General features: G+C 35.8%; 1 pseudogene; it reads left to right on the forward strand.

Moving 5' to 3' along the window:
* Nucleotides 1–7,560: 7,560 nt before the first annotated feature.
* LOC149144930 (protein farnesyltransferase/geranylgeranyltransferase type-1 subunit alpha pseudogene) lies at nt 7,561–8,447 on the forward strand (annotated as a pseudogene).
* The last annotated feature ends 3,070 nt before the right edge of the window (nt 8,448–11,517 follow it).

The raw sequence follows: 11,517 nt of genomic DNA on the forward strand, positions 1-11,517 counted from the left end.
TTCATTGAAAAAGAAGGGTCAGCTAGTAAGCCTCTTGAACTTGTTCATACTAATTTATGTGGACCATCAAGGAAAAAGTCACCTCGTGGAGAAGAATACTTTATTTTGTTCATTGATGATTTTTCCAGAATGTGTTGGATAGGTCTTCTAAAGCATATAGATGAAGCATTTGAAAAGTTCAAAGCCTTCAAAGCTTTAGTTGAAAATGAATCAGATCGCAAAATCAAATGCCTTAGATCTGATCGAGGAGGGGAATTTACCTCGTATGAATTCTTTGACTTTTGTGAACAACATGGAATAAAAAGGCAGTTCTCCACCGCAAGGACTCCACAACAAAATGGAGTGGTAGAAAGAATGAATAGAACTATTCAACAAATGGCTCAAGCTATGCTAGATGAATCTGGAACTCCTGCAACCTTCTGGGGTGAAGCTGCATTCATCGCTGTAACTATTCTCAACCAAGCAAATGTTCGGATAAAAAACACTCAAACTCCACATGAAATTTGGTATGGTAAGACTCCTACTGTAAAATACTTTAAAGTTTTTGGAAGCAAATGTTATATCAAAAGGACTGATGAAAAACTTGGTAAGTTTGAGCCCAGAGCAGATGAAGGTATTCTTCTTGGTTACTCTTCCCAAAGTAAAGGATATAAATGTTATAATAAAAGACTTGGAAAAATGGTTGAAAGTATTGATGTTGTAGTTGATGAAGCATGCAAAAATCCAAAACCGATAAAAACTGAAGATTATGACAATGAAGAAGATGGGGATTAGTTCCACACATCAAATCACAATGATTCTGAAGAAGAAACAAATGAAGCACCAAAAGAAGAGATAACAGTAGAAGAAAAGACTTCGTCCAGGTATGTTCAGAAAAGTCATCCAAAAACTCAAATTTTAGGGGAAAAAGAGGCAGGTGTACAGACAAGAAGAACTATTACAGAAACCTAAAGCTATCTAGCATTAATATCCTCCACCGAACATCAAAATGTAAATGAAGAATGCAAAGATGAATGTTGGGTCAAGGCCATGAATGAAGAACTTGAGCAAATTGAAAAGAATAATACTTGGGAATTAGTTCCTAGACCTCATGATAAAAATATCATAGGAACTAAATGGATATTCAAAAACAAGCTGAATAAAAATGAAGAACTTATTAGAAACAAGGTCAGACTTTTTTGTAAAGGGTATGCTCAACAAGAAGATATAGGTTTTGAAGAAACTTTTGCACCTGTTGCTAGACTTGAAGCCATTAGGATGTTTCTTGCTCTTTCTAACTTTCAGAAATTCAAAGTATACCAAATGAATGTGAAATCTGCTTTCCTTAATGGAGATTTAGAAGAAGAAGCCTATATTGAACAACCAGAAGGATTCATTCTTAGAAATGATGCAAAACTTGTATGCAGACTCAAAAAGGCTCTCTATGGTCTAAAATAGGCTCCAATGGCCTAGTATTACCGCCTTGACAAATATGTACACCAACAGGGTTTTTCAAAAGGGTCAGTAGATAGAAATCTATATACAAAGATTGACACTGATAAATTGCTAATAATTGTTGTTTATGTTGATGATATCATTTTTGGTAGCAATGAAGAATCCATGAGTCAGAATTTTGCTTCAGTAATGCAGCAAGAATTTGAAAATGTCCTTGCTTGGTGAACTTACCTATTTTCTTGGTCTACAAGTTCAACAAAATAAAGATGGTATTTTTCTTTCACAAACGAAATATCTCAAACAGATCTTGACAAATTACAACATGGAAGATTTTAAACCTGTATGTACCCCAATGGTAACAGGATGCAGCCTCAGCTCAAATGATGAATCAGCAATAGTACATAAACCAAATTACAGATCCATCATTGGCAGTCTGCTTTATCTAACAGGTACCCGACCTGACATCATGCATGAAATAGGAATAGTTGGAAGATTCCAAGAAAATCCAAAGGAATCACACCTTCAGGCGGTCAAAAGGATTTTCAAATATCTTCAAGGAACATAGAACTTTGGTTTATGGTATCCTATAGATACAGATCTTACTCTTCATGCATATACAAATGCAGATTGGGTAGGAAGTGTTGATGACAAAAAAAGCACTAGTGGTGGTGCATTCTATATGGGTTCCAAGTTAGTGTCATGGTTCAACAAGAAACAAAGTTCAATTGCGTTATCTACAGCTGAAGCAAAATATGTGGCTATTGCATCTTGTTGCACACAACTACTTTGGATGATGCAAACATTGCAAGACATTCAGTTCACATGCACTCCACCCATCTCCATTCTATGTGATAATACAAGTGCCATCAGTATTTCAAAGAATCCAGTCATGCACTCCAAGACCAAGCACATCAAGTCCAAAGGGGGAGATTGTTGGCATTATGATATAGGTGTTGTCTTTGATGGCAACTCACTCAGATGACAGACCACAATATAGCAGGTTAACGACAAAAAATTACAGATCAGACTACACAGAATGGAGAAAGAGATGTATACGCAGGTTCACCTTGACCAAGCTGCGTATACACACAGGTTCACTGACCACAAGTAGCATATACGTACACACACACTTTCTCAGAAGGAAAATCGTGTATACCTTGGAAAACTAAGTTTTTGGTCCGAGGTATTTGGTCCATGGTATTTTGTTCTATGGTATTGGTCCAAGGTATCTCATCTGAGGTGTTGACCCTAGGTATTTGGTCCAAGCTATTGGTCCTAAGTGGTTTTGGTCCATGGTATTGAGAAAGGCCTAAAACTATAAAAGGAGGAGAAGATCATTAGGCCAGGTGTGCAAGTATCGAATATCTGATGAAACGTGAGATCTAGTATGCAGGTTATTGGCTTATGGTGTTATGCTTGATCTGAACCAAGGATGAACCTTAGTGTATGATGAAGGATAAGATCTAATGATGGATTGGGAACTTAAGGCTTGAAATGAATTATCATTATGTGGTTTGATCATGTATAGTCTAGATCTGAATACTAATGCATGTGCTATTCTGTAAATATTATGATCTGGGTATAACTGAAGTCTTGAATAGTTGCAGAATTATGAAATAATATTTGCAGATGTATGCACTAGTTGGCTTTGAGAAAAGTGTGTATACACGCAGGTTCGACACATGGAAGTAGCATATACCTTATAAAGTATGTTTCAGTTGTTTCTATTTGCTGTTGCAGAGTTCTGGGTTTTGGTTTGGGTTCTGGTTACTGTATTCTAGTGACAGTATTCTAAATGATCAGATTGATTGTGATTTAATGATGGGTTGTCAAAGTGATTGATTGATTCGATTGTGGTTGATTTAGAAAGTGATTGGTTGATGCATATATATTTGATAATTAAATTGTAGTTATGATGTTGTTGATGGATCTAGTCTGAAAATTTATGAAACGTGGTCCTTAGAGGAAGAAAGAAGGTTGTAGCCTTCTGTAGGTTGCCACCTACGTGCTAGTAAACATATCGGCTAGTACAAAAGTTATGGGGTTATAGCTCCCTTCCAGTAGAAACTGGAGAATGAGAGAAGGTTGTAACCTTTTGCAGGTAGAATCCTGCGTACTGGTATAATTCTGCACCAGTACAAGATTGTAAACAAATTTTCTTATTATTAAAAGAAGACAGAGATGACTGCAGCAGGTGGTTTTCACCCACATTGGGTTTCCACCTTATATCTTGGTGTTCATGTGTGTTGCTTATGTGTGATGCTTTATTCTACTTTTACTACACTATCTAATAAATATCTGATATACTGGTTAAAGTTCAATGCATGATAAATGAAAAGTTCTTCGCATATACGCTAGTTGCTTTAAGTACAGTCATGTATATATGCTATTTCACTTAGCTGAAGTAGTGTATACAAATCTGTTTGGGAAATTAAATTATTGATCTGATAATATTGATTCACCCCCCCTCTCAGTATTATTTCTAACAATTTGACTCCTAGTACAACATCAACACCACCCATTGGAATGGAAAGCATTGTACTATTTAATACATATTATCCAATGGATAGCTTGATAGTATGGCACTTTCCAAAGCAATTTATGGTTCCTCCATTTGCAACCATCACTTGACACTTTGGTGCTAGATGTAGGAAGCAATTGAATTCCTTGGCTATCTTACAATGAATAAAATTATGAGTACTACCTGAATCAATCAAAACTATTACCTTTTTCTTCTTGATATGTCTTGCTATCTTAAGAGTTTGAGGAGTGGTAATTCTAGCCAATGCATTACAAGATATGGTCGAATTAATTTCCTCTTTCTATAGGGTTTGTTCCTAGTGTATATCCTCTTCTTTTGACATTTATTGTTACTTTTCTTCCTCCTCTTCAAAATCTATGTAAAATAATTTCTTCTCAACACACTTATGACCTTTAGTGTATTTTCTATCACAACTGTAACAAAGCCCTTTTTCTCTTTCTTCTTCCAATTGTTGTGGTGTCAATCTTGTAGGTTGTGGAAGGCTAGGGGCAACAACACTTCCATCTTTATAGATGTGATTGGTAGGATTCCTTGGTTCCATAATTTTGCTTTCGATTTTTATTTCCAACTTGAATGCCTTCTCTAATGAATCAGGATCCCAAAGGTGAACCTCATGTTGCATGTTATCCTTTAAATTCCTTATGAACACATAAATCCTATGCTCCTCTAGAATATATTTTACCCTTATATTCAATTTTTGGAAGTCCTCAATGTGCTCCACCATTGAACCCTTTTGTTCGAGATTTATCAATTGGCTAAAAAAGGTGTTTCTTTTTGTAGCCTCATAATGTGCTATCATTTATTTCATAAAATTTTCCCAAGTGACAATTTGTTTATGAGAGAAAAGCCATAAATACCATATAAACTAATTGGGTTCCAAATATAAAGTTGCAATGCATACCTTTTGTGTGTTTTGCACATTATGGATATCGAAATATTGCTCCATCTGTAATATCCATGTTACAGGATCCTTGGCATCAAACTTCCTCATATCGATCTTTGGAACATGGTGGGTCTTCAATCCAATGTTAGAGTCTATGAATCATGATGAACATTACTTGTAGCAACTTTGTCAAATCTATCTTCAAATCTTCCATGTTGCCTTTAAGTTTTGCTTTTATACCATCCATCTTAGATTCCATACCATCCATATTAGCTTCCACACCATTCATATTAGCTTACATTCTATTCATCTTAGCTTCCATGCCTTTCTTTAAACCATCCATCTTAGCTTCTGTTACTTTTTGTGAGAGTAAAAATTGTTGCACTTGGTCTCGTAATTTTGATATAACATGTTGCATTTCTTCCTCTCCTTCATGAGTCATGGTAGAGATTTCAGGTTTCTTACTAAGTGTTTCCATTTTTATTCTTAAGGGCATCAATTAATCATAAATATGCCTCATTATGCCCTTTGAATCACTTCAAACTATTTTTTCAAACCAAACATATGCAAATCTCTTTAAAAACTACACACCTTTTTTTGCTTTGTAGGAGCTGGATATTGAATCCATTGTCTCTCTGTAATTTCAGATCTCCAACATCAGAAATTGATTCCTATAGTATCCCTTTGAGTCCGCTTTCTAAAACCACCAGTCTAATCAATATTGGATTCTTCGAGAAAATGTTATGCTAAATGTCCCATGATGACCGGATTATAGACTGGTTCAGTAGAGAGGACTTGTATGACCATACACATGTCACTGTTTCGACCTCTGGATCTAAGAATGATACACAGAACACTACAGGTTGTCCTCATTCTATAACTTCTTACAAAATTTCAATCCGATGCTCAGAGCAAAAGTTATGACGATTTTCCCCAAGATAACCTATTTGGGATGTAATTCCAGAGCCTCCAAAAAGCCTAGCTTCCTTGGATCATATGCCCAAAATTATAATTAAAAAGCTCTGAAATTCAGACCCATGGTTCATCAAGATTTCAGTTCAAATGGGTTTTAATTTTAGCTTCCGAAACATTGTAGAAAAAAATTTATAGCGAAAATTCCATGATGACCTATTTGGAGCAGCGATCCAAATGTTATGCAACTAGCTCACAAAATAGAAGAAATGGTAGATCAATGACTTCAAAATTAGCCTCTTCGAGGGGGAAACCTCCTTTACATTACACAAATGAACAATTCTTGGATGCTACAAATGACAAGGCCTCCTTTCTATATATAGGAGTCTAAGGGGTCACAACATAATCAGAGCCGACACAACAATAATAATGTAAGGACACAACAATAATAATAGTGGGCTTCTATGAGGAAAAATAATAGCAATATGGGGACAACATGGGCACAAAAATAACAATAAGGGGCTATAATGACAATACTAATAAGGAACTTAGCCCCACGGGGGTAGGCGAGTTGGTAATCACAATGCGGTGAAGTTCGTTAGAAAGTCGGGCTCCATACTGAAGGTCACAAGTTCAATTCCCCCAGACTAACTCTGAGCTACGGAGAGGGATGGGTGAAATTTCCCATGGGTTATAGTGGTAGCGGTTAGAATCGACCCCATGTAACATGAGTTGTGAGGCTGCTCTAGTTGCGGATTCCTCTGTTAACAAAAAAAAAAAAGACAATACTAATAAGGGAATACACTAGTATTATAGGGACCTAACAGAGAGGGTTGACATCAGGTGAGAAAATGCGAAGCTCCAGATGCATAGTGGTGTCATGGAGATTAGCAAGAAGCAACAAGGTGAGAATGGGATTTTGATGTGTAGTGCCTAAGCTCACCAAAATATTTTTACGTGGATTGGAGTTTTCAGAATGCAGCAAAATCAATTAGCATGTTAGTCATGCTTCTATTGGATGAAGAAACAAAGATAAAAGGTTGACGCAGTGGCTAAGATGTGATGATCCAAGGTCGAGTCCAAAAAAGGGTTCAAGGATGTAACCTTCGTCCTTAGCAATATTATAATGGAAAGAGATCGAACAGTGATGAGCCACAACAACAGGAGTGCATGCAAAGACTAGTGGCTCAGGTCATGGCGACGAAGGAGAATGAAAAACATAGAAGATGTTGTATGCATATTGGTTATGTTGTATAAATATCCATTGAAGTTGTTATGGTAAGGTGGCTTCAAATTGTAATTTTGCTGCTATCTTTGTGAGTGAGTTGCAACCATTGAAATTTTGAGTGTGGTTGGAAAGAGATAAAATGCAAACACATAATGTAAGAGAAGTCATACATTGACCGATTTTGCGCCATGTTATTTTTGAGATGTATTTGTGACCAAATTCAATTTTTAAAAAACTACTGGAATATGTCTTTCACACTTATGGAGATATGACTGGAGCTTGATCTCATCTTGAAAATAAAGAGAGAGAAACGGGTGGTCATATAGATTCAAGTTGTGAGAATTGGAGTCGTCCAATAGTCACCCTCTATAACCTCAACAACTTGACATGTAATATCATGAATGGATGGGTAGCATGGGTCAATATCACAAAAGAACTGGAAGGATATGTCGATATTCAAGTGAATAATATGTGAAACTATTGCGGTGAGACAGAGGTGAAATTTGGTTTTGTGGCATCAAAGGAAAGATAACAACCAACTAGTTGTATTTGACACAAAAAATGGTGTCGTCACATGACGAGGAGGAATAAGTGAGTGTTCCTCTCAGCTAGATGCCGAAATGGAGTGATGTTGAGTCAATCCCTTGGGATGATGCTCTTGATCCAGTTGCTTCGATTTCTTACACCAATTAATTTAGAGAAACCATGGAATATTTTAGAGTCGTTTTTGGTACAGGCGAGCAGAGACCTCAGGCTTTGGAACTCACTATTGAAGTCATTCATTTGAATGCAGACAACTACACGATTTGGCATTTTAGGCATCTTATCTTGGAATCATTTCAAAGCTATCTGCAAGAGGTAATGAAGCTCACTGAGTTTGTAGCTAATAATGGAAACCACAATAATTACAAAATTTGGTATCATCGTCGATGGTTTGCTAAAAGAAATGAGAACCATAACAGCTATCAGTGAACTATAGTTCACATAGGAAGTGCTAAAACCTTTATGCTAAAAAATTTCATGCTTGATCACATCGACAGTGGTCTCTCCAAGCATTGGGAGGATGGGAAAATGAGTTTGGATATTGTGAGGAGCTTCTGGAAGTTGACATATTTAATAGCTTTGCTTGGAATCAGAGGTATTTTAATAAAGAGTCACTTCTTGGGAGGTCTACAAGTTATGAGGGATTTTGAAGTAAGCTTCTGTATTGATGCCATCATAGAAAATCATGAAATGAAAGTCTATAGATACATTGAAGAGGGATTTGCAAAGGAGATAATGAAGCTTTTGATAATTATCATGCTATTTCCAAAGTATGTATCTATGTGTTGGAAAAGAATAAAAAATGTGTTTTTGCACTAAGTCTCCTTTTAGATATTTTATGTTATGGTTTCCAACCAACACCTAAAGTGAATCAAATTTTGAGTACTGATCTAGTTAATGTATGACCCTATTGTGTTTGTCTACACAAAAAGGGTTCATATTTGTTGCAGAATTCGATGATGAACACCAATGAGTAAGCACCAAAATGCAGAATGATGAAGTGTGCAATAACAATTCACATTATGCAAAGATGAGTTGAAATGTTCACTACTTAGATAAATGATGACTAGTTCAAGCTCATTTGTGCATAATGAGACACCACATAGTGCATAGATGTTCATGAATAGTGCACATGATATTTAAGATAAAGAGTTGATATAACTATTGTGTTTGTGTTATTGATGCTGCTCTTGCAAGGGTTAGCTTGCTAATGAAATATTCATGTATTCATATTGCTATTGTATATTTTATGTGCCCATTTATATTACAAAATTGAGATGTATGCTCCCGGATGAGTCTAGTATTGTTGTCAAAATAAAAAATGTGAGGTGATGTGATATGTATGGTGGTTTGTAATTTGTGTTGAAGTCCCTATATGAGGTCTTATTGTCACTTTGATGAAACCTTGTAATATGTCTATAAAGTCATGTGCTTCCATTAAAAATATTTTGATCTTGGTCATAGAGTAATGATCCATGATTGGCATGAGTTGTAAAGTGGGTCATGATAATTGGTCAACTAGGTATGGGTTGTTAGTGTAGTTGGTATAGCTATGTAAACTCTCATACTTATCATGATTGGATGTCCTATAGTTTTACATGTTTTAAAAGAGTCTTGGTGCCTATCTGATGATGATAACACTCAAGGGGAGCATGCCTAGTACATAGTTTCTACTAAGATGTGATTGTTAAATTTCTACATAAGGAGCCTTCAGCAAGAAGTCATTGATTGTAGGATAATGATGATGATAATGCTTAGGGGGAGCATGTACTGTGTTTTTTTTCTAATCATATTTGGATGTTGTTGAGGGAGTATGCATGGTGGCTATGTCTTTTCTTTTCCATTGTCTTCATGTATGTGTTGGCACTATGTCATTGATGAGGTCAATGTGCATTCGTCATAGGATGTTGTTGCTTCTTAGAGATTTTTTTTGTTGATGGTCATGAGAATGTTTCTATTTCTTTGGTTGAAGAGTGAGGTCGATGTAGTCAGCGCTGCTGATTGATTTTATTACTATATTTGTTGATAATAGGTTGAGTGATGTTGTTGCTATTGTTGACTATGATGTATTACTGGTTGTATTGTATTGATGTTTCAGATTGATATGCTTTTGTTTTATTGATGTTGATGCGATCACATTATTTCTACTATTATTGCTCAGTATGGTTGTTATTGATTGTTGAGACTCAGCTGGTGTCTAGGAGCAGTTGTTGTGGATTTAGTGGATGATCAATGGAGTGATGACATTATTGATGAGTTTTATCCCTTTTTCCATTGATGTCAAAGGGGGAGTGCATGAGGATATCAGTTTCAGATGTCAGTTTCAAATGGATGGTTCAACAAGGGTCCCCATTAATGCGAAAGGGGGAGATTGTTGGCATTGATGATGCAGTTGTTGTTATAGTTGTTAGATGCAATCTTGTTAGTTAAAATTGATGTCAACCTCACACCCATTTGATATCTATTTATTTATGCTTGATTGATAAGATTGAGTGGTTACTAACATTTTTGGTGTATTATAGCTTCGCTTGTGATTATGTTGCTTGGTTGACATGTTAGTTGCAAAGTTCTTTGAAAATTGTGCAGATGCTATCTGTGTGGAGGAGACATCACCATGGTACAGGTGTTCGTGGGATTGTAATAACCATGGTATTTATTATGAAACCAAATCATAAATAGATATATCAACAACTTAAAAATATCCTCTTCGAGGGGGAAACATCCCTTACATTACATAAGTGAAAAATTCTTGGATGATTCAAATGGCAAAACCTCCTTTTTATATATAGGATTCTAAGGGGTCACAATAATAATATTGGGCTTCTATGGGGTACAATAATAACAATTTGGATGCTACATGCACATAACAATAACAATAAGGGGGCTACGCTAACAATAATAATGAGGGAATGCACTAGTGTTATAGGGAGCTAACATGACCCTCTCCTTCAAAAATTTGTTGTCCTCAATGCTTGAGTAGTTTTGAATGATTCTATATAAAATTCTCATCCTCCCATGTGGAATCTTCAATGGGTAAGTTCCTCCACTTGATGACATACTCTGAAATTGATTGATTTAGTAGTTGTCGAGTTCTTGTTTCTGTGACCTATTCAGGTTCCAATATGATTTTTCCTTCCTCGTCAAGTTCTATAAATATTGTTTCAACTAGGAGCTTGTCACCTATAACCTTGTTTAAGCATGAAACAAGGAAAATGACATGCACTCGGGAAGATGCGGGAAGATCAAATTTGTATGTCATAGTACCAATATTTTGCAACACCCTGTAAGGACCATATTAATTTGGTGATAATTTATTATCCTTCTTAGCTTTCTTGAGGGAAATTTTTTTGTATGGTTGTAGCCGTAAAATACTCAACCACCTACATCAAAACTTATTTCACTCCAATATTGATCAACCTATTGTTTCATTCTATTCCGCACTAAAGTAAGGTTATCCTTTAAGAGTTGGAGAACTTGTTGTTGATGCTCATTGCGATATTCCGCTGCTTGAACCTTAGAATTTTCTCTTAAATATTATGTAATGGATGGTGGATGATACCCATAAAGTTCCATCGGTTATTTTTGTTGCAGTATGGAATGAAGTGTTATACCACCATTCAGCCAGAAGTAACCAATTGACCCATTATGTCTGTTTATCAAATACAAAGAAAAAAGGATATCATTCCAAACATTTTTTCACTATCTCATTTTTCCCATCAGATTGACGATGATAAGATGAGCTATGAGCTAATTGAAACCCACACAAGAAAATATTTTCATCCAAAAATTTCAAGTGAAAATGGGATCTCTGTCACTTACAATAATGTTTGGGTTTCCATGTAGCTTTTGAATTGTTTCCATAAATGCAATCACAACTATATTGACTTTAAATGGATAAGATAATGAAAAAAAGTGTGCATACCTGGTAAGTCTATCAACTACCACCATGATGACACTCTTTCCTTTGGAATTAGG

Source organism: Pinus tabuliformis, chromosome X (genome assembly GCF_031772625.1).
Source record: "Pinus tabuliformis cultivar Carrire ecotype Pingquan chromosome X, CPIR1, whole genome shotgun sequence".
Lineage (NCBI taxonomy): Eukaryota > Viridiplantae > Streptophyta > Pinopsida > Pinales > Pinaceae > Pinus > Pinus tabuliformis.